Source organism: Aedes albopictus, chromosome 1, assembly GCF_035046485.1.
Source record: "Aedes albopictus strain Foshan chromosome 1, AalbF5, whole genome shotgun sequence".
Classification (NCBI taxonomy): domain Eukaryota; kingdom Metazoa; phylum Arthropoda; class Insecta; order Diptera; family Culicidae; genus Aedes; species Aedes albopictus.
This window is the reverse complement of record NC_085136.1, coordinates 118,991,360-119,015,271: the sequence shown is the minus strand read 5'-3', so window position 1 is coordinate 119,015,271 and position 23,912 is coordinate 118,991,360. Positions and strand designations below refer to the sequence as shown.

The window sequence follows — 23,912 nt, the reverse complement described above, 5'->3', positions numbered from 1 at the left end:
TTGGTGTTTTTCAACCCTTCCATGTTAGTGTTTTGAACTTTTCAAAGGGTTTCTCGAATTTCTTTCAGAGTTATTCCCAGCGTTCCTCTCCGATATTGTTTTTTTTTTTTTCAAAATTTATCTCACAATTTCATTTGCTCTCGTGCGGGGAATACCGAAAGTGTTACTTGGAAAAGTTTTTGGAGATTTTTTTTTAAGAATACAAGCAGAATTCTCCAATACGTAATGTGTTGGCAACATGTTTGTAAGAATCCCGAAAAAAAATCTAGAGAACACAAATATTTGAAAAAAAAACGAGATGAACTGCAATAGAAATCCCACAAAAAAAAATGGTCGAAATCTGGATGAATCTTAAAAGGGACTATGATTTGAGATACATTGAGAAAAACTCCCACGATTTCTTCAGCAGATTTTCCCAGGATTTCTGCAAAGGATTAATATAAAATTTCTCCCACAGTTCCTCCTGCGATTTTTCCTGATAATGCTTTCAAGTTTTTTTTTTCTAAAATTTCTTTGGAATTGCGCTTTCAAAATTCTTTCCGGGATTCTTCTATGAAGGCATGAATCCAGCTAGGAATTTTAAAACTATTTTCGGAGCTCATCCCAGTATCTCTTCTAGTATGCCTCCTAAACTTACAGAGGATGGCCAAAATGTTTGAGATTGGTTACTTTTTTAATTCTCGCAAAAAAATATCAATAAGCTGTAACTTTTCGTAAAGTGCATCAAAAATTCTCAAATTTTGACTGTTCATTAACAAATTTTTGAACTATCATATCTCGGAAACCAGTAAATCGAGTTAAAGGAAATTTTGAACGTTTATCCAAAATATATAAGTGTTTCGAAAGTCTTCAAAAAATAGGCACTTTTTGAACGTTGGAAAAAGTTGATGGGTTGTCAATTTTTAGGATCTTTCTCGAAGAAATGTTATTTTTTTACATCAATGTCATTACATTTCTGTTGTGTTATCCGAAGATTTAATAAGATATATGAGAGCCTGCTTGGATTAAAGGAAGAACACATTTAGTATTTTTTTTTTGTGTGGTGTTGTAAATTTGACTCATTTTCCTCTATATGGGCGAATACGTCGAACCGGTACAATTGTATTCGTCGTGGAAAAAATATTATATTTTATAACGTCGTATCAAGTATCAAAATATTGTCGATGAATGCTCAAAATTTCATTAAATTCAATTCACTGGTATTGGAGATATGACAGTTTACAAATTTGTTGACGACAAACAGTCAAAATTTGAGAATTTTTGATGCACTCAATGAAAAGTTACAGCTTGTTGAACTTTTTTGTGATAGAATTTTTTTTTGCCTATCCCAAAGATTCTGGCCACCCCCTGTATCTCCAAAGTTAATTCCGGATTTTTCTAGAATTTCTCAATTTCTTAAGGGTTTCTTCTTAAAATTCTTCCAAACCACCCGGGACAATTCTTTCTGACTTCAAATGGCTCGTTCCTCGAAACTAGGGCACCAAATTTCATTCGGTTTGAAGTATCATCAAGGGTAAAAGTGTATCTTGACAATTATTTGGCGGGGATCCCCCTATGGCCCTCCCCTCTTTTCTGCGGGGTGGATCTAAGTGTGGCATGATCCATAATATTACCATATCATCATAATTTCGACTGGAAAACAGCATGTTTTAGATTAGGTCAACCGGTCATCAGGTGGCCACGGAACAGGTTCTGGGGACTTTGGAATCTCCGATAGAAATGGCCATTTTTCGATTCTAAAAAAAATCCCATCTGGATGAATTTCTGGAGGAATTGATGAGGAATTTCTGAAGATGTTCATGCTCAAGATGTCCATGGAGGGATTCCTGAAGAAATTCCTAAAAAAATCCTGGAGAAATTCCTGTAGGAATGCCTAGAGGAATTTCTCGAGATATTCCAAGAGAATTATTTATTCCTGAAGAAATTCCTGGAGATATTCCTAGAGGAATCCATGAAGGAATCCCTGTTGGAATTCCTCCAGGAATTCCTGGATGAGTTCCGGGAGAAATTCCTCTAGGATTTTTAGAGGAATCCGTTGAGGAATTCCTGAAGGAATCCCTAGAGGATATTTTGGAGGCATTCAGGCAGAAATTTTTAGAGGATTTTCCCTTGGAATTTTGGAATCCTGGAGCAATCCCTGGAGGACTTCCTGAAGCAACATTAGGAGGAATTCATGGAATTTCTTAAGAAATTCATTGATGAATCCCTGGAAAAATTCCTGAAGAAATTCCTGGAAGAATCCCTAAAGAAATTTCTCGAGGAATTCCTGGGAGAGTTCCGGGAGAAGCTCCTTCAAGATTTTCTGGAGAAATCCGTGGAGGGGTGGAAATCTTGGAGGAATTCTGGCAGAAATTTCTAGAAAATTTTCTGGATGAATCCATGGGAGAATCCCTTGAGCAATCCCTGGAGGAATTCCTGGAGGTAATTCTGGAGGAATTTTTCAAGGTAAATCTCCTGCAACCTTCCAGGAATTCTTCCCGAAATCCCTCGAGGAATTCCTCCAGGAATAGCAAGTACATGATTCATTATTTATTACCTCCAAAACCTTCATAAACTACTCCAAAAGTTCATTCATAGATTCCTGCAGAAATACGACCAGGAACTCCTCCAGGGATTCCTCCAGAAAAGTCTCTTAACATAAATCGTCCAGTAATTTCTTCGGGGCCATCTATAAACCTTTCCAAAAGTTCCTTCAGAAACACTTCCAGAAATTTGTCCAGGAATTCCTTCAGGTTTTCCTCCAAAAAATCCTCTGAAAATTTTTGCCAGAATTCCTACAGAAAGCCTCTGAAAAATTTTTTTGAGGCGTTCATGGAGGGTCCCGAAGAAATGTCTTGACGAAAATTTTTAGAAAATTTTCTGGAGGAATCCCTGGAGGAGCTCCTGGTGGTATTTCTGCTGGAATTTCAGAAGAACCTTTCGGAGGATATAATGAAAGAATTCCTTGATAAATTCATGAAGGAGGTTTTGGAGGAATTACTGAAACTTGGTAGACCTAGAGAAATTCTTCGAGGAATGGACCCTCCTGGTCAGAAGGGTTCCAGGAGAAATTCCTTCAGGAATTCCTCCAGAATTACCTCCAGGAATTCCTCCAGGAATTGCTCCAGGAATTCCTCCAAGAATTGCTCCAGGAATTTTCTTAGGGATTCATCCAAAAAATCCTGAAGGAGCTTCTCCCGGAACTCTTCCAGGAATTCCTCGACAAATTTCTCCAGGGATTCTAACAGAAATGTCTTCAGGAATTTTTCTAGGGAATCATCAATGAATTTCTTCGGAAATTCCTCCACAAATTCCTCCAGGATTTGCTTCAGAAATTCCTCGAGGAGTTTCTCCAGACATTCCTCCAAGAATTCCTCCCGGAAGCCTCAAGTATTTATCCAGAAATTCCTCTCGTAGTTTCTCCCGTAATTCCTCCAGGAATTCCTATAGGGATTCTTCCAGGTATTTCTCCAGAAAATCCTCTAGGAATATATGCCAGAATTCTTCCCAGATTCCTCTAAGGATTCCTTCAGGAATTCCACCAGGAATTCTTCCACGGATTCCTCCAGAAAACCCTAAAGACTTTTTTCCTTCAACCCTTTGGAGCCTGTGGAGTCAATATGACCCCGGCGATGAAACCAAGCATAATAAACGTATTCGAGGCCAGCGAGGTTGCGGCAGCAGTGGCGAAACTGTTCGGCTCCAAAGGGTTAACTCATTCAGGAATTCATTCAGGAATTCCTCGAAAAATTCCTACAGGGTTTCCTCAATGGGTTCCTCCAGGATTTTTCAGGAATTTCTTGAGGAATTCCTTCTAGGATTCACCCATGCATGTCTCCAGAAATTACTCAAAACATCCTCCAGAGTTTCCTCCAGGAATTCCTCCATAAATTCTTCCAAATATTGCTTCAGGAATCCCTCCAGAAATACTTCCAGGAATTCCTTCAAGGATCCCACCGGAAAATTCTCTAGAAATTTTTGCCTGAGTGCCTCCAGGAATTCAGTACAGAATTACAAAAACTTCAATTGATATTGCGGAACTTCCGGAATTACACGATTTCCCCTAGGGCTTCTCTAGCATTTCGTCCCACATTTTTTCATAATTTTCCTGTACTCTAGAATTTTTTCGGGATTCCTTCAGAAATATATCCAAAATGTCTTTCGAAGGATACAACCGGCAAAATTTTAGGAAATATGACATCCTAAGAGGAGCTCCGAGTGAAATCCAGGAAAAAACCCGAGGAGGAATCCCTAGCAGAGGAATTTCTTTGGCGCATGGCGTAAATTTCCCAAAGGGAGGAGAACATACCTCTGAAACCGACTTACTGGTAGAAACATCTTGGGAGAAATTCTGAAAGAAATTACAAGAGTTAGGTATTCCTAGAACAAACAAAAATTCCTAGTAAAAAACATAGTTTCTAAAACATGAAGCAACTATGGATGAGTTCAATAAAAGAAATATTTTTAAAAATGTTGCAATGACTATAAATCTCGAAAGGAAATACACAAAAAAAAACCCTGGAGGAAGTATAACAAATCCCGGGAGGCATTCTATGAGATAATCCTCGAGATTCGAAAAAGGTCCAAAACTCTGGGACACATTATGAGAGGTTTTGTGAAAAAAAATCGAGGGGAATTCCAGGAATTCAGAGAAGAACATTGCGAGAGAACCCATAAAAGAATCCAGAAGAAATTTCGAGAGCTATTTGTAGGAATCTCTCCATAAACCATGTAGGCTCTGAAAAGGAGGGAGGGCGGTTGTTTCTGGTAAAAGTCTACGGTTCATACAAATTTCGGAAATTTTCTGAAAAGAAAAGTCTGTGTAGGGGGAGGGGGGTCTGATATTTCCAAAAATGAGTCACAAAACCAGCCCAAGTAACATTTTTTAGTCAAATAGACTAGAAGAGGTTCTTAAAACCATGATAAAACTTAAATAAAAAGTATATGGTTTCATGACGGTTTTCAAAACCTCCACAAGAGTAATTGGTCATCAAAATGTTACTTGGAACGGTAGCATGGTCAGATAACACGGCACGGCCAGCGGCATAATCCTCCAGGGACATGGTCATGGTCAAGCAGCACTACATAGAAATGTGTTTGGGTTTGGTTCGGGTCGGTAATTGTCCACATCCCCGAGGGGCATGGCTTCTAATCATGGCCAAACGGTTCCACACAGAAAGGTTGTCCTTGTAATGGCACGTAGCCACCGCATGGTCCAGAGAGTTCATGAAGGCTTCCGAATATTGCCTTAACCTTTTACCGAGTGATTGTTGGATAAACAGCCTAGAAATAATGTGAAATTCATTAAGCTGATGAAAACTTTTGGAGTTCTCTGGTCTAAGATAACCTTTCACCTGAACGAAGTCCGGAATATCTTTGGAGCTACTTATCCACTCCAACCCGTTATTGTAGATCAGAAGTAGAGGAAAATCCCGATCCAACCGTGTCAAGAATAATTAATTAACCGATTTTAATTCACTTGACACGTTTGAATCGGGATTTTTCTTTACTGATTTAGAACAAATTGAAGGAAAAAAGGGTGCGTCAAAAACTATGTTAAATAGTACAGCAGTGGTTCCTCATACGGTTTTAATGATAAATCATAATCATGCAATATAAAGGAAATCGCTCAAAAACAATATTTCCGGAGAGGTATTTTGCTTGATCCTTGATTAAGTTTTCTGTTGCCCGTTGCTGTATCACGTGTAAACTACATTATACACTACCATTACCTGTTGTAACAAAATACTTTAAATTGCTTTAATTGATCCCAACTGACCCATATCCCTCGTGGACAATGTAATCGAAATGCAAAAGCCAAAAAGCCACTTGTCCGGTGCAAAGCGGGTAACTTGACGATCCAATTTGCTACATAATTGCAATTGATTCCGAAAATTTGAGCTAATTGTATTATGCACTTCCGGGAAAAGTGACTGTCCGCCCACTTCATTGTTGTTGTGCCGATGCGATGGCGCTACATCATGCTGTTCAGCATGAAAAGGGGGACTCAAACAATGGCGCTCACTACTCTTGTTCGTTGGAATTTACACAATTTACACACCCTCAGAGAACGAACGGTGAAGAATCTCAACTCCACGGGGGATTCCTTTTAGTTGTAAATAGTAGCCGTACCTCGGACAAGTACCGGCCAGGCACCATAATTTCTTTGTGATTAAGATTGATGATAGGACATCAAATTTCATTTATTATCATGAACAACGTGTGGCGGCAGAAGGGAGCAGTAGAAAATAAAATTTCCGAATACCACCACCGCTGCTGCTGCTAGCCAACCAACGGCGATACAATTTCCTGCTAAGGCACACGTACCCGACAATTGAAACTCATCCAGCAGACGATAGCTACTTCGTCTGTGCTCATAGTAACGAAGCTCGGCAATAAGGCTCCTCGCGATCCGTTGCATTTCCGCACCTTTCTGGGCGCGAGTTTTGCAGTGGTAGTTTATTGAAAGGGCACATAAACTTGCAGTTAGATGAAAATCGGTTGAGAAAAAAAACAAGGAGTATTTCAAAATCAATCATTGAGAAGCCACGATATGGCGACCGTGACAGGAGAGAGCAAATACATAGGAACATAATTATTGATGTGGATTGGTAGTGTCCCGGAACCGGTTTCGGGTGTCCCGCATGAAGTGGCCAAATGTAAATGTGATCCAAACCCATGCATGTGACACATCAAATAGCACCTTCTTCGATAACCTGATGAACGGTCTACTAGAAATTAGTCTCAGATCACATTGAAGACTACCGATAGTGTTCCAGAGCCATTTCCGGGTGTCCCGCCGGAATCGGTGAGTTGTAAACATGAACTGAATTCATGCATGCAACACACCAATTCACGGCTTTTTAGGACACCTGATGAACAGTTAGCAAGAAACTAGTCTCATATCATATTTAAAACAATGGGTACTTTCTCGGAACCGGTTTTGGGTTTGCCGCCAGAAGAGGTAGAATTTAAAATTGAACAAAATCCATACATGCGGTACATTAATTATAGTAGGATTTTGGAGTCAATATGACCCAGACAGGCACACAGAACGTACACTACGCCACCTTGGTGCGAAAATTCTAGCATTTTAGGAGCGTTGAACAGCAGCGTTTTTAGAAAACCTAATGAACGATTAGTAGTGTCCCGGAGCCGGTTTAGGATGTCCCGCCGAAAATGGCCAAATGTAAATGTGAACCATACCCATGCATGTGGCACATCAAATAGCGGCTTTATCAAAAACCCAATGAACAGTTAGCATGAAAATAGTCTCAGACCACATTTAAGACTGCCGGTACTGTTTTGGAACCAGATCCAGATCCAGGACTCTTCGGAAGAGATCAGTGCAAAAAGTGAATCAAACCCATGCATGCAATACATCAAACCACGGCCTTTTTAGGATTATAAAATCGGTTTGCAAAAAAAATGGACTAAGGCCACATTTAAAACAACCGATAGTGTTCCTGAACCGCTTCCGGGTTTCCCGCCAGATGTTTTCAGATGTAACCAAACCCATGCATAAGCCACATCGAATCGCAGCTTTCATAAATCTTATGAACAGATAGCAAGGAAACTTTTTCAAATCACATTTGAGACTACCAGTAGTGTTCCCGCCGGATGTGATCAGATCTAAATACGAACGAAATCTATGCATGTGACACATCAAATCCATTATTTTCAGAACCCCAGAGCACTTTGGCTACGTCGATGGGAAGATAATGAGTACATATTGTACGAGAAAGGCACTATCACCACTAGGTGGATTATTCTAGGTTTTTTCTAAGTAACATAGGTCTAAAAACGAGCATTCAAAACATATTTTTAGAGGAATTTAAAAAGGAAATCCTAGAGGAATTCGTAGTGCATTTCTTTAAGAAATTCCGGGAGGAAACCCTAGCGGAATCCTCCAGGAAAATTTTGAGGCAACTTCTTGGAGGAATTTCTGGAGAAATCCCTACCCAAAATTTGGAAGGAAATCCCTGGTGAAATTTAAGATAAGTCCTTGAACAGGGGGGAACCCTTGAGGCATTCCCAGAGCAATTTCAAAAGGAGTCCCTTGACAAGTTTTTGGAAAAATCTCATAAAAAACTTTTTAAGGGGACGCCCTCAAACCATCCCTGGAAATACACCTAGAGAAATCTCTGGAAAAGTTCCTGAAAAATCAATGTATTGAGGTTTTGAAGTTCTTGGAAAAAAACGAAGAATAGCAGGGCATATTTATTCTTGAAAGAATTGCAGTACGAATTTCTAAAGGAAATACCTTGCGGGAGCGGCAGAGAGTTTCCTTGAAGGAATTTATGGATGGATTCCTGAATCCTGAACGAATCTCTGGATAAACTCACAAAAGATTTCTTGGAGATAATTGTGAAAGAATTCCTTAATGACTTTTCGGAGCATTTCCTGGCTCCTGTATGGATCCTTCTAAAATTATCTTTGTGTTAGTGATTCATCGAGTTTTTTCGGCTAAAAAATAATGAAAACTTAGTTTTGCCAGATTATCCGGATGTTTCGATTAGTTTAACTGGCCTCGACCATCTTACAGAATTCCAAAACAAATCGCTGGTGCAATTCCTCTAGAAATCCTTGAAGTAATTTAAAAAAAAACTTCAGGTACTCCTGGACAAATACTTGGGTCCATCCCTGGAGTTGATTGAAGGATTCTGAAATTTCTGAAGGAACCCCTGAATAAATATTTGAAAAGATTCCGAGAAAAATTTCTGGAGGAGGGGAAACTCTTGAAGGAATTTCTGAAAGTTAACCTGGATGAATTTCCTGGAGAAATCGCTAGAACAATTCTTGGAGGAATCTCTAAAGGAATTTCTGAAGTGGATTTCTTGAATTCATCCCTGGAGAAATTCTTGGACAAATGCCTGGAGCAATCCCTGAAATTATTCCTAGAGGAATCCTTGAAGGAATCTCTAAAGGAACTCTGACAGGAATCTCTGGAAGAACTCCCGAAGCAATCCTTAGATGAAGCTCTGGAGAAATCCCTGGACGAATTCCTGAAAGACTCCCTGGAGAAACTCCTGGATTAATTCCTGGAGGAATCTCTGGTAGAAATCCTTAAGAAATCCCTGGATGAATTCCTGGGAGAATTCCTGAATAAATCCCTAGAAAAATGCTGAGAAATTTCTGTAGAAATCTGTTTAGGAATTTCTGAAGAAATTCATGGAGAATCACTGGATGAATTCTTAGAGGAATCCCGAAGCAATTACTGGGGAAATCTTAGGAGGAAATCCTAGAGGAATGCCTCTGGAGGGACTTTTGGACAAATTCCCAGCGGAATCCCTGGGAAAATTCCTGAAGGAGACTCTAGAGGCATCTCTGGAGGAATTTCTGGAACAATCCCTAGAGGAATTCTTGGAGGAATTCCTGGAAGATATTTTGAAGAAATACCTGATGAATCCCCTGGAGGAATCTCAGTAAATTCTGTTGGTAAGGTCCATGCTTGCTGTAGTGACTATCTCTTTACCCGGTAAGCTGTTAACTAGGTCTAAAATTCACACAATCTCTAATAAAAAAGAATCGCTGACAGAAATATGTTAAGATCGATTTCTGTTGGCGAAAAATAGTATTAAGATCAAAATTTTAAAAAAAATTGGGCATCAGTGGGTTACGCACTGATTATTACACTCGGGTTATTACACCGAGGAAACCCCTCCACGAATGATTTATAACAATCGCGAACGGGCAATATATGCAAGAATTATGTGTATGAGTTCAGCAAGAACTCTTCTAATTGTAGAATGAGTTCAGCAAGAACTTCTATTGTAGATATTTGGCGTAGCCAGCTTTTACATTTTTCCTTTGTTTTTGAAAATCAAGGAGAAAATTTTCACATGACAACATATTTTTCGAGGAACTTTTTCAAACATTTTTGTTGGAGATTCTCAAGCGATTGTTCTCAAAGTTTCTCCAGAGGTTTCACTAGAAGACTTCTAGTAGAAGTTCCAGCAGATACTCCTCCAGCGATTGCTATGGATTTATTATTACCTTTCTTCAGGGATTCTTTCGGATTTGTTTTTCCGGTGAAGCTTTATCCAAAGATTTTCTCGGCGATTCCTGCAGGACTCTAGAATCTATTCCTTGACATTTTTCAAGGATTTTTTTCTAGAAATTCTTCTATGAATACTTGCAAAAGGATCTACAATTCTTTCAGGTATGGTTGCAAGGATTCTTAGAAAAAGATTTTTTTAGGAATTTCTTCAGTAGTTTCAGGGATTTTTGTGTGTCAATCTCTTCAGAAATTGTATAAGTAATTCTTCTAAGGATTATTCCACAGTTGTCACCAGGAGTTCTTCCAAGAATTCCTTAAGAAAATCGAATATTTTTCAGAAATTCTCCCTAGTATTCATTCTCTAGAGATAGCTTTAGGAATTGCTTCAGGAAATTTTGTCCAGGAATCCTTCCTGAAAAATCTCAGTATTTTAAGGAGTTTTTAAGGGAGCCTAGAGACCATCCTCTAAATAAGAATTGATGCAATTCCTGCAGGTATACCTGAAGAATTTTCTAAAGGAATTCTTGGAGCAACCTTTGGAAGATCTTTATAAGGAATCTCTGTAGGATTTATAAAGAAATTTCCAGAGGTATTAAAAAACTAAAGAAGAACTTTTTTACCTGGTTGAAGTTTCCGAAAATTCACTAAAGTTCTAAATAAGTTTCTGAAGACATTTTTGAAGAAATGTCGGAGTAGGAATTTTGGAAGGAATCCCTGATGAAATCTAAGGAAGTACTCTTGCATTAATCTCTATGGAAATATCTGAATATATCCCTGAAAATTTTTGATCGAGATAAATCCCAGGAGAATTTACTGGAGAACTTCCTGCAGGAAAAACTGGAGGAGCTCCACGGGAAATCTTTGTTGGAATTTCTAGAAAAAAATATTGAGGAAAATTCTGGAGATCCCTTTAACCTTTTTCGTGTCATAGCTTAAGCGCCCCACGCTGGCGTAGTGACCGCTTAGCGTGTCTGTTTGGGTTACAACTTGGATTAATAATATTCTCGCTGGATTTACTGGAAGTATTTGTGGAGCAATCTGTGGACGTATTTCTGAATGAATTCCTTTAAAAATACCTGTGGAAGCGGTTAGATAAGCTTCAGTAAAGATCCTCAGAAACAAAAATCATGAGATATTTTTAAAAACTTTCCTGTAGAAAATAATAGGAAAAATTTCTAAAAGAAATCATTAAAAATCCGTGAAGAGTTTTTTTTATTAATGTGTATTTTAACTTAAAGCTAATTCTACACTTATTCGTGGAGAGTTTTTTTTCAATTTATCCTTAGAAATTTCTTGGGAAAGAAATCCTGAAGGAATTTTTGTATGAACTTTTACAGGTATCTCTGTAGGTATACGAATTCTTTAAGAACTGAGTCACTGAAAGTAATAATGCAGGAATCTCGGGAAAAACTCCTGCAGGATTTTCTGGATGAATTTTTGGAGAAATTCCAGCACACATTCCCATGTGAATTTGATACGGAATCCCTAGCCCCATTGCTGGACAAAACTCTAGTGGACTTGTTGACGAAATACCTGCATGAATTTCTGAAGGAATAGCTAGAATATTTTCTGAAGGATCCACTGAAAGAATTTATAAAAAAAAATCTTAAGAAATTCTGTAAGAAATCGTCGAGAAAATTTATAAGAACGGTTCCCTAGAAGAATTTTTAAAGTAATCTCTGCCAGAGTTTCAAAGAAACCCAATAAAAATCTACTTGAAAAAATACATGAAAAAAGTCTAGATAAATTTTCGAGGGATTGTCTAAAGAAAAATTTGAAGAAATTTTTTAAATAATCCCTGGAAGAATTTTTGTTGAAACCACTAGAGGAGCTTCTGAAAGTAGACTTGGAAGATTTTAAGATCAAATTCCTGGAGTTTTCTGAATACATGGTGCACTTTCAAAACGAATCCATAAAAGTTTTGTTTTAAAAATTCCTTGTACAAATTTGTAGAGGAATCTAATAAAAATTTCTGAAGAAATCTCCAGGCCCTGGAGTTTAGGAAAACTTGAAAAGGAATCCTTGAAAGACTTTCTGAAGATAATTCTAAAGAAATTCCTGAAGCAATTTTCGGAAAAAGTTCTAATAGATCATTCAAAAAGAATCCGTTGGAGACATTCTAATAATTCTTAAGAAATTCCAGAAAAAAATACTACAAAAAAATTCTTCAATGGTTCTTTTGGAACTAGATATTCTTCCAAGAATTTACGTCGGAATTCTGCCAGAGGAAGAAAAGTCCTTCCAGAATTTCTTCTAACATTGCTTCATGGTTTCTTTCAGGAGATCCTCGAAATATTCCTTTAAAGATTTTTCCACAGGAGTTAAGTATTTCTCCATAGAATCTTTGAGTTTTTTTTTTCAATTATTCCCTCATATACTATTTCAAATATTTCTCCAAGAATTGATGCAGGCATTTCCTTAAGTATTGATCATTCGTATTGGCGTTCCCTTGAAGATTTCTCAAGATTTTTCCAAGGTTTCCTTCAGAAATTCCTCCAAAGATTCCTTCAAAAGTTACTGTGACGCTTTTTTTAATCTGCAAGAATTCTACAAGAAGTTTCTCTAAGGTTTTGCTAAGAGATGCATATTAAAATTCCTCCAAGAAATTTCCATAGAACCCATTGGATAATATTTCCTTTTAATCTCCAAGGATTCTTACAGAAGCTCCTTCAAGAAAATTCTCAGAGGAACTTCTGTTGGAGTTCTGAAGGAAATTTTTCGGAAAATCCTTCATGAATTCCTCCAACGAATTCTTTAATATCTATCAACTCTAGAAGTTTCCCCAAGGATTCCTTCAGGAATTTTTCCGAGCATTCCTCTGGGAACTTTTCTATAAATTTCTATTATGATTTTTGATAAGGCATTAAGACTCCTTCAAAATTCTTTCGAGAAACCTTTTGAAAAAAAAACATTCTAAGCTTCCATCAAGCATCTCAGTCGAGAATTTCACCAGGATTTATTAATGATTCCTCTGTCTGGTAGGGTCAACATGCCCTTAGTAATCTTATAATACCAAATTCGTCCTATTCAAAAACAAAGCAATTACGGCATCGATGATTACGTAATTTTTGTTATCATTTTGTGCTCATTTTTAACAAAAACACAAAAATCAGGATTTGTAGGAATTCTTTAAGAATGCCTAGAAGCATCCCCTAAGTGATTCATGCAAGGCTAAGATTTCATAGAGGATATCCATCGGCAATTCTTCAGGAATCGCTTCAAGAATTTCTGCGGGAATTTCTCCAAGGATTTCTTAAACATTTCTTCAAAAAAATCTCTTAAAAATTATCCAAAAATTATATCAAAACTTCTTCAAAGATTTCATCAATCGGATAAAGGATTCCTTGTTCCCGTTAGCCTAGTGGTTAAGGCTATGGATCGCCAATCCGGAGACGGCGGATTCGGTTCCCGTTCCAGTCGGAAAAATTCTCTCGACTCCCTAGGCATAGTGTATCATTGCCCTTGCCTCACAATGTACAAATTCATGCAATGGAAGGCAAAGAAAGCCCTTCAATTAATAACTGCGGAAGTGCTCAAAGAACACAGTTGAAGCGAGGTAGTCCCAGTGTGGACGTAGAGCCATAAATAAGAAGAAGAAGTAAGCAGAAGCATTCTTTGTTCAATTTATTTAATAATTTCTCCAAGGATCATACCGAAGATCATTTTATAAATTTTCAAGCTATCGCTTTAAGAATTCTTTCAAAGTTTCTCAAAATTCTAAAGGAGTTCCTTCAAAAAGGCCTTTAGAAATTCCTCCCAAACTACCTTCAGGAATTTTTCTTCAGTGGTACATCCAATAAAGTTTCTAACGATTTCTTCAAAAATTCATTTAGAATTTATAAAAGGATTCTCTTAGAATTTCCTAAATTGTTTTCATTTGTTCATTCTTAACCTTCCATGACGAATAATTTCATACAAGAAATCTTTCGGGACTTCTTTCACGCAAGGTTTTCTTCATGTATCTACATAATCACTTCTGCAAGATTTTTTTTTCGAGATTCTTACACAAATCCCTCCAAGAAATTCTATAAGAATTCCTCCAGAGGATGCAGTGATTTTTTTTTTTGCTAGGAATGCTTAAGAATTTCCTCCAATAAGCCATTCAGGACTTTTCCTTGAGAAATTAAAATAAGATAAATATATGAATTCTATCAATTTACCAGGGGATTCCTTTAGGAACTCCATCAACATTTTTTTTAGAAATTTCTTCAAGAATTTCTTTTGCAATGCCTTAAATGGTTTTCCTTGAAATCCTTTCAAGGATTTCTTACGAATTTATTGAAGCACTTTTTAATTTATACCTGCTGGTATTTCTACATAAATTCCTCCATTAATTGCTGTAGGAAATTGTTCAAAGATTCCTTAGGCGATTTTTTCAAGTCCTCTTTCGCAATTCGTTCAAGAATCCTTCAAGAAAGCCCAGTGAAGATTTAATTTTTTCTCCTAGGATTTTTTTTTTCAAGCCACATTACAAGGATTCGTTCAGGAATTTCTCAAAGTTTTCCTTCTGATAACCCTACAAGGATGAACACTTTCATCCCTCAGGATTTCTGCAGAAATTTCCTCAGGGGGTCAAACAGAAATTTCCCCAAGGCCTCCTGCAGAAATTTCTCCAATGTATTACGGATTGTCGTGAAGATTTTTTTTATTTCATCTAGCCATTTCATCATACGTTCTTTCAAAAATCCCTTTGCTTTCAAATTTTGTTCAAGATTCCTTGGCTTAAATCCTTAACGTACTCTTATTCATAGCACTGTAGTAATCCTTCAAAAATGCCATCCAAAATTCCTCCAAAATCAACCCACTGATTGTTTCCGAAAACATCTTGGAATTCATCCAGACGTTTCCGCAAGTCAGGTGAACGTCAAAGACACTTGGTTTACTGTAGCAGTATCGCACATGTAATGAATATTCCAATGAACGTTTCTAGATGACAAGTATTCGCTGATCCCGATTTCGTCATTACAAGCTTTTCAAATATTCAAATTTATGCATAAAATCATACTTTTCGGAAGTAATCACACAATCAGTAAGGTAATTGCATACGTTCAGGCGTTTTCTTAGGATCCATTAAACTTCAAACTTAAATAACTAAAGATTTAGTATACTTGAGCCACTGGGTGTTCAGTGTGTTGTCCGTTGTCTCGTGTATGTAATGTTCCGTCTGTGCAGCCTTTGGCTGAAGACGGTGTATTGTCTTTTTATACTCGTAAAAGTTTTGAAGAGCTTTTCCCATTCAAGGGTGATTAGTTCAGGTGGAAAAATATTTTCAGCACAACTTATTCTTTAAGGCTCAACGTTTGCATTGGACCTTGGCCTGCCTCTCTCCAACTTAGTGTTCTTAGAGCACATCCACAGTTATCAATTTAAGGGCTTTCTTTGCCCGCCACTGCATGAATTTGTACATTTTTTGGCAAGTACAATGATACATTATATAAGGGCCCATATAGCCGAGGCGGTAAACGCACGGGTATTCAGCATGACCATGCTGAGGGTGACGGGTTCGATTCCCGGTCGGTCCAGGATCTTTTCGTAAAGGAAATTTCCTTGACTTCCTTGGGCATAGAGTATCTTCGTGCCTGCCACACGATATACGCATGCAAAATGGTCATTGGCAGAGGAAGCTCTCAGTTAATAACTGTGGAAGTGCTCATAGAACACTAAGCTGAGAAGCAGGCTTTGTCCCAATGAGGACGTTACGCCAAGAAGGGAGAGAGAGAATGATACATTATGCCCAGGGAGTCGAGAAAGTTTTCCCGACCGGAACGGGAATGGAACCCGCCGTCTCCGGATTGGCGATCCATAACCTTAACCACTAGGCTAACTGGAGACCCCACTTTCAGCATATACAAAGTCAATTCACTGACTGATCAATTGCACCCCAAAAGTAAAATTTTTGATTTTTTATTTCAAATTACATTTATGATACATGATACATATGATAATGTAATGATTTGCAGTAAATGTTCCAACCTCGTTGACTGATGAAAATCAAAGTCGCACTTATTTAATCAATGCTTTTAAACAAGTGCGACTTTGGTTTTCATCATATCGATAAATATTCAACAATTAGGCATCAAAAACTGCGAAAAGTGATCAATTTCATCCGAAATCACGGTACTTGAATAAACAGTGTACATTTGCAATTGTTAATAATAGGACTTCAAATTAGCTATCTACGTGTATGTGCCCCATTCCAAAAACTCTTGATAATCACGAAGGGGCCTCTGTATACCTATCAGCAGATCTGCAAGAATTGAGCTTATTAAGCGCTATTTAAAGAACTTTTTTTTCAAACTAGCGTTAGGAACCTTCTCTGATTTGAAGGCCCTCAGAATTCAGGGGTTCAATTTAAACATCGCTCTCCCAAGTTCGGCCTGCAAGAAAATACAGATTTTCATAAAAAAAATGTTCAATAAACTTGCACGTTTTCGCAATTAGTTTTCAAAATTTGTGTATAACTATTATTTTTATCGTAGATACAAAATATACAAAATATTGTACAAAAAATCAAAGTATATCATATAAGCTCATTCTACACGAATTTGTAAATATTTGGTACCTAAAAAATCACTATCGTTGTTTATTTAATCATTGGAAAAACCTTTTGACTTTTACAATTGCAGCGAATTTTCACGCTTTCCACTTCTCTGATTTACTTTGCCGTTTTTTTTTTCTGCATCGAACAGCCCTACCTTTTCTTGCACAATAACGCCAACGAACCAGCTGCTGCTCACCGGGGTTTTTCCCTCCGCTTGTTTTCCCCCACTTGACACAGAGAAACACAACTTATATTCTCAGCTTCATCCAATAATTCATTTTTCTTTTCACTCAAACCCTCAACTTCCCATTCACTTTCCGGAATTTCTTTCCAGCATCCGCCTCGAGAATGAGCCAACTTCTCACCACTTCTTCTCCATTATAAAGTAATAATCATCAACACGACGCGGCTAACAGCAAGAGCCGGAAGAGAAACGGAAGAAAAACTGTTGGGAAACAATCTAGCAACACAACACCGTCATCCCTTATCATCACCGACCAACAACAACGACTGGTGCTTGATAAGCACTTTTGAATTTTTTTTTCCTTCCACTTCCACTTGCACAACAGCGAGCGAGCGTTTTTCAAACTGACAGTGAATAATGCACCCGGACCGAGAGTAAGACACTCCTTTACATTATTAACGCCACTTCACCAGGTTTCCATTTCAATTAATTTATTCCGCTTCGAGTTCACCCAACTCCGGCGTTGAGTTTCCATTCACTAGAAGAACCCGAAAAAGTCACCCACAACTCCTCTTAGCAGGTCTTTCCCCAACGTCAAAGTTCGAATCACCAATCACCGACGGCGGCGCGTCGCGACTCGCGCGAGATCTCAACGACGTCAAGTAACGAAACCGACTGAATGCCACAAATCCACGCTGAGGACCCAAAAGCTCAACCAAAGCAAACCAAATCGAACAGACCGACCGACCGACAAACCGACAGCCCTTCGCACGCGGTAGGACCCCAAACCGAGGAGAGCGTTGGCTATAAGTAGTAGCGCAGCGCTGCCAACCGAAAGTATACTAACTGAGCTGGGATGATGCGACGGCCACGGATGCTGATGCTGATGTCCTTCCAAGCAGCAGCATGCAACAGTCGGCAGTGGCCGTTCGTGTCGGTCCAGCTCGGGTTCGTGCGGGTTCGTTCCTTCGGAACCGAAGGAACAACAACAGCGAGAGAGAACTGGTATCCTCTCAACAACCGGCGTTTTTTTCCCGCGAATGGGGTTGGGGACTAATCAGATGTTTTGGGGTGACCTGTTGCATTTGGCAGAATGCTACAGGGGTGCCAGACCAAACAGAATGGATTTGAAGCTTGTGGTTAGAGCTAGCTCGTAATCGTTCTAGAGAATTGAAAACACCTGAAAAGACTCCAGTTTCTGTTAGTACACTAGAACCTCTATCTAGATTGAATCCAAGGTAGAGTTTGAGGTATATTCTTTTCAGTTACCTCGATTTAGGTGACATTATGTAAATGGAATATTATAGTTTTCAATACATTTAGAGGGCTTAAGGTAAGGTTCAAGTTTTGTTAATGGGAAAGGGTGTTAAAGGACGTTTACGTTAGAGGTGGCGGATGTCTAAAGGGTATCCAACAGTTCCTTTGAGTTCTAAGTCAATCTACAAGCGTAGCTTTTCTTTTCCAGTCCTGAGCACCCACAGTGGTGCAGAGGGCCAAATTGAAAGATTACCATCCTGGGCTATTGTACATCGTTGCTTTCCTCTCCACTTCCGCTGCCGAATTTCTTTCGCTTCTGGCATTTGATGACATCGGCGATGGAGCTCCACGTTGGTGAACCAATTGTATACCACAGGCATCTATTAGTGAAGACCTGCAGCCGTTGAGTGTTCTCCAATGATACACACAAGGTTTCACTGGCGTATAGCAGCACAGATTTCACGTTTGAGTATAAAATGCGAATCCTGGAGCGTTGAATAATCTGAATGTTATTCCATACATTTCTTAAACTCGCAAAAGCAGCATTCACCTATGAAGCTGAAGAGAAGAGGATGAAAGTGAAGAGGAGAGGGTGACAGGGCGCGTGAATCACCCTCAACAGCCACAGAGTAGGGTGATCCAAGGGGAGCACCCCCCTTGGACGAAGGTAGAGCGGAAGAGGAAGAAGAAGGCGAATCCGCAGGTAGAAGCGCAGGACGCCATGCCAAGGCGTAGGAGGGCAGGTGCCAAGCGCGAGAAAGATGACGCTATCGTCATCAAGACGGAACAGTCCAAGTACTCGGACGTCTTGAAGATGATGCGAAGCGACGCCAAGCTTGAGGGTCTTGGAGCCGACGTACGCAATATTAGACGTACTCGTACGGGCGAAATGATCCTGGAGCTGAAGCGCCAGAAGGAGCACAAGGGCGCCGCCTATAAGAGGCTGGCAGAAGAGGTCCTTGGTGAGGGTGTGCAGGTGAGGGCTCTGACACATGAGGCGACTCTGAAGGTCAAGGACATTGATGAGATCACCGAAGTGGAAGAGCTCGTCACGGCACTGCGGCAACAGTGCGATGTGCAGGTGGCCGCCGCAGCCGTTAAGCTACGGAAAGCGCCAGCAGGGACACATAGCTTTGGTTCAGCTACCTGTGTCGGACGTTAAAAAGTCCGTTAAAGTAGGGCGGATAAAAGTGGGCTGGTGCGTATGTCCTTTGACATTCCACGAGCCACCAGAGGTTTGCTTCAGGTATCTGGAGCCAGGGCACAAGTCGTGGGACTGCAAAGGCCCTGACAAGCGCAAACTGTGTAGGCGATGCGGCGCTGAAGGTCATAAAGCCCAAGGCTGCACGAGTCCGCCCATCTGCATGATCTGTACCGGGAAATCCTCGAAAAACAGACATCCGATGGGTTGTCCAAGGTGCCCGGCCTTCAAGAAAGCCGCAGTGAACAACAAATCACAGTGCAGGTAACGCAGCTGAACCTGAACCACTGTGATGCGGCTCAGCAACTGCTTTGTCAGGCGGTTTCTGAGTGGGAGACGGATATCGCCATCATTTCGGACCCATACCTAGTAACCGCCGGCAACGGCAACTGGGTCTCGGATGGGACCAAGAAAATGGCGGCGGTATGGACGACGGGTAAATACCCCGTGCTGGAGTTGGTGTCTACTACCTATGAGGGCTTCGTGGTCGCCAAAGTAAACGGAGTCTTCTTCTGTAGCTGTTATGCGCCTCCGCGGTGGCCAATCGAGCAGTTCACGCAAATGCTGGACCGCTTAACGACCGTGCTAACAAGGCGAAGGCCGGTGGTAATAGCGGGTGACTTTAATGCCTGGGCCGTGGAATGGGGAAGCCGCTTCACGAACCAGCGGGGTCAGATCCTGCTAGAAACACTGGCCATCTTAGATGTCGACTTGGCTAATGTTGGTACCAAGAGTACCTATAGTCGAAACGGAGCGGAGTCAATTATTGACGTGACCTTTTGTAGTCCTGGCCTAACAAGTAGTTCGAACTGGAGAGTAGATGATGGCTACACTCACAGCGACCACCTGGCGGTTCGCTACAGTATCGACTACAACAACAGCAGGCAGCGGGTAGAGGAAGAGGCGGCTAGGCCAAGGCCAAGGCGGATGCAGCGAGCACGATCAGAGGAAGTGTGAAACGAACGGCGGGTGGTGTTCGCCGCTGCAAAAGCCGCGCTTAAGACCGAGATAAGAGCTATCAAAAGGGCCTGCTTTGAGGGTCTCTGTCAGAGTGCCAATACGAACCCGTGGGGTGACGCCTACAGGATCGTTATGGCCAAGACGAGAGGTGTGATGGCTCCTACAGAGCAATCTGTAGAGATGTTGGAGGGGATCATTGGAGGACTTTTTCCGCGTCATTATCCTAGTCCTTGGCCTTCTTTCGTAGGACAGTCGGAGACTGGGGCTGGCGATGAGGAGAGGGTCACCGATGTGGAACTTGCGGGGATAGCTAAGTCCCTTAGCGTAGGTAAGGCCCCAGGTCCGGACGGAGTTCCGAACCTAGCCTTAAAAGTAGCTATTGCAGAGGCTCCCGAGATGTTCAGGTCTGCTATGCAGAAATGCCTGGACGAGGGAGTTTTCCCAGAAGCTTGGAAGAGGCAGAGCCTGGTACTGTTGCCAAAGACGGAGAAACCACCCGGAGACCCGTCGGCATATAGACCAATATGCTTGATTGACACGGCGGGGAAGGTGCTCGAAAAGATCATCCTCAATAGAATAAGGTTCACTGAGGGCGAAAATGGTCTTTCGAGCAACTAGTACGGCTTCCGGAAGGGGAGGTCGACCGTAGACGCTATCTTGTCGGTTACAAAAACCGCCGAGAAAGCACTCGAGCCTAAGAGAAGGGGAATTAGCTTCTGCGCTGTAGTGACTCTGGATATAAGGAATGCGTTTATTAGCGCCAGCTGGTCTGCTATTGCCGATGCGCTCTTGCGTCTGGGGATACCGGAGTACCAGTACAAGATTCTCGAAAGCTACTTTCAGAATCGCGTACTAGTTTACGACACGGAGGTGGGTCGAAAGTGCTTTCACATAACCTCAGGAGTCCCGCAAGGTTCCATCCTGGGTCCGGTGTTATGGAATGTCATGTACGACGAGGTGTTGAGGTTAGAGAACCCAGTGGCAGTGGAGATTGTCGGATTTGCCGACGACATTACGCTCGAAGTCTACGGTGAAACGATCGAGGAGGTGAAGTTGACTACCGACCACTCAATCAAGGTCGTGGAGGCGTGGATGCGGTCCAGGAAACTGGAGCTGGCTCACCACAAGACAGAGGTGACGGTTGTTAACAACCGGAAGTCGGAGCAGCAGACGGAGATCAGTGTAGGAGAGTGCACTATCCTGTCAAAGCGCTCCGTCGAACACTTGGGCGTCGATTATGGCTGTAAAAGAGCCCCTACAGCTATTGCGGCACTGTCCCGGATGATGTCCAATAGCTCTGCGGTGTACGCCAGTAAGCGCAAGCTTCTGGCTAGTGTTGCTACGTCCTTACTTAGGTATGGCGGCCCGGCGTGGGGCACCGCGCTAAGTACTTAATGCTACCGACGGAAGCTGGAAAGTACTTACAGGCTTATGTGCCTGAGGGTTGCAAGCGCGTACCGTACCGTGTCACACGACGCTCTCTGCGTCATTACTGGTATGGTGATTATCAGCATTCTTATCAGTGAGGACATGGAGTGCTTTAAAATGCGCGGCCCATGAGGCATACGTAGGACTGCCAGGATGGCCTGCATGGTCAAATGGCAGCGCGCGTGGGACAGTTCCACCAAAGGAAGGTGGACCCATAGGTTGATACCGAGGGTAGATAGTTGGATTAATAGGCGCCCTTGGGAAGTTACATTCCACCTGACACAGGTCATGGTTGCTTCCGACAGTATCTACACCGTTTCGGGCATGCGAATTCTCCCGAATGCCCAGTGTGCAATGGTTTAGAGGAAACGGCGGCACACGTTTTGTTCGTATGCCCACGTTTTCGCACAATGCGTGACCGCATGTTTGCCACATGCGGGGAGGACACAACTCCGGACAATATGGTCCAGAGGATGTGTAGGGATGAGGCTAGCTGGAACGCCGTTTCAACGGCTATCACCCATATCGTCTGGGAGCTACAGAGGAGGTGGCGCGTGGACTCGGAGAATGGCTAGTCCAGATGCAGTACAAGAGGTGGTCCAGGGATTCGGAGTCGGCTTCGTAGGTCATACCAGTGCCCTGCGGTCGAAATCGACCCTTACAGCGATTAAGTGGCCGCGGCGATAACATCCTGGTAGCGTTGTTGTCGTGGCGTCGATGTACTGGGTTGGATCCGAGCCCGTGATTGGACAGGGGCCCCCGGTAAGGGTTGGGGGTAGGTGGAGACCCTACTGTCAGTAACCTTCTGGTGCAGCTGATATGGCCGGAAGGGTAGTGATACCCTTGTCTTCAATAGGTCAGATTGGGTTTCACGTAGGCAGCAGTTCTTGATGCTTCCAAAACAGTTGGGCGCAGGCGTGGAATTGACACTGCCTGCCTTCTGAGGACAAAGGGAGTGGTAAGGATCACTCGGGAAACTGGCTAAGCGCCAGCACAGCATGCTATCGTGGTGGACACTCCATCGAGAGTCATCGATATTCGTTGCCGCAGGTAACCTTGAAGATGCGATGTGCACTAGCCTCTCTCTGAAGCAATACCTTCTTGGTGGTTCCGGAGAGACGTAGGGTTTGGCGACCATGGGAATGTGTTTAGTGGGTCGAGAAGAGAGTAGTCCTGGCTTTTACTTTTGCTGTAGAAAACGGCCTTAACCCCACACTACCCGGACCTTCTTGTTCGGGTGTCTGTTGAACAGATTCCCCCCCCATGGTTGAGAAGGAAAAAATGTCCTCTTCGCAACGGGACGGCCGCAATGGGCACCCGCACTTTGCACTATTGCCGCAGTAGCGTGGTGAGCTCCTCTGTACCCGTGATCTCCATGTTTATACACTGAAAAGTCACATCAACGGCTTCCTCTCTCTAAAATTTGTATGTAGTTCGGTGTTCTTAAAAAGCGCAAAGATTTCACAGATATCAGTACATCTAATACTGCGTACGTTGGTTCCCAGATCCGTAAGCTTAGCACAGCCCCTCATCGCTTTCATGCCATCCGAGTACTGGGACTCGTAGGTCTTGATGAGGAGAGCGTCACCACTCTAGTCTCACTTTTAGGCATTTATTCTATCCAAATTGATTGAATTAACAGCAACACTGCTCAACAGTATCAATGCGAATAGTGCGGTCAAACCAGATGACAACAACAACACTCTCCCGACATCCTGTCTACTCTCTCACATCTCTTTGCTCGGCTCGTGCCTTCGTGTCCATTCATGACCGCACTCACATTTTCCCCTCCGGAAAATCCCGAAACGATTCATATTCTATAAAATATAACGCCATCGCTGTGCTAGGTTCAGTATCCTTGCTGGCTTGTCTGGGGGAGTACTCCTTACTGCCGCCAAACGGAATCATCGAACCACGTGCTCAAATGCCTTGTCATAACCGAGATTGGTCGCGCATTTCATTGACACCAACAATGTGGGGTTCCATCGGTTCCATCACCATCGAGCGCCCAACAAGCAGCAAACGGCGATAGGTGTTCAACTTCTGGTTCCCTGCATTTAAGAGCACAATATTTGCATTTTTCATGAATTACCTGACGGGACGGTGTATGAATGAATCTGTGTCTGACAACGGGAAAGGATGCCACCCGCCGCCGAGGACAACTCCGTACGGTTTACGAGTGCCGACGTTTGTCTGGGCGAGCTGTTTCCGTCTGTGTCCTGCACTTGAGAGGGGTACAAAATGTACACACAAAAAATGTGGACAATGCTTTCAATTATTCATAGCGATTCTTTGGCATTGTCAGATTTTTTTTCTGCACTAGATACTTGTTTGAACTTGAACAATAGAGCTGTCATAAAGA

At 41.7% G+C, this 23,912-nt stretch overlaps 1 protein-coding gene across 2 annotated transcripts in view; it reads right to left on the bottom strand.

The window, feature by feature from the left end:
- The window catches only part of LOC109402227 (lachesin), a 525,383-nt gene extending 507,764 nt beyond the window's left edge, over positions 1–17,619 (bottom strand). For both annotated transcript variants that reach the window (XM_062845257.1, XM_062845259.1), the window contains exon 1: positions 16,675–17,619. The gene's annotated coding sequence lies outside the window, so the exon portion shown is untranslated. The remainder of the gene's footprint in view (positions 1–16,674) is intronic.
- Positions 17,620–23,912: the final 6,293 nt, after the last annotated feature.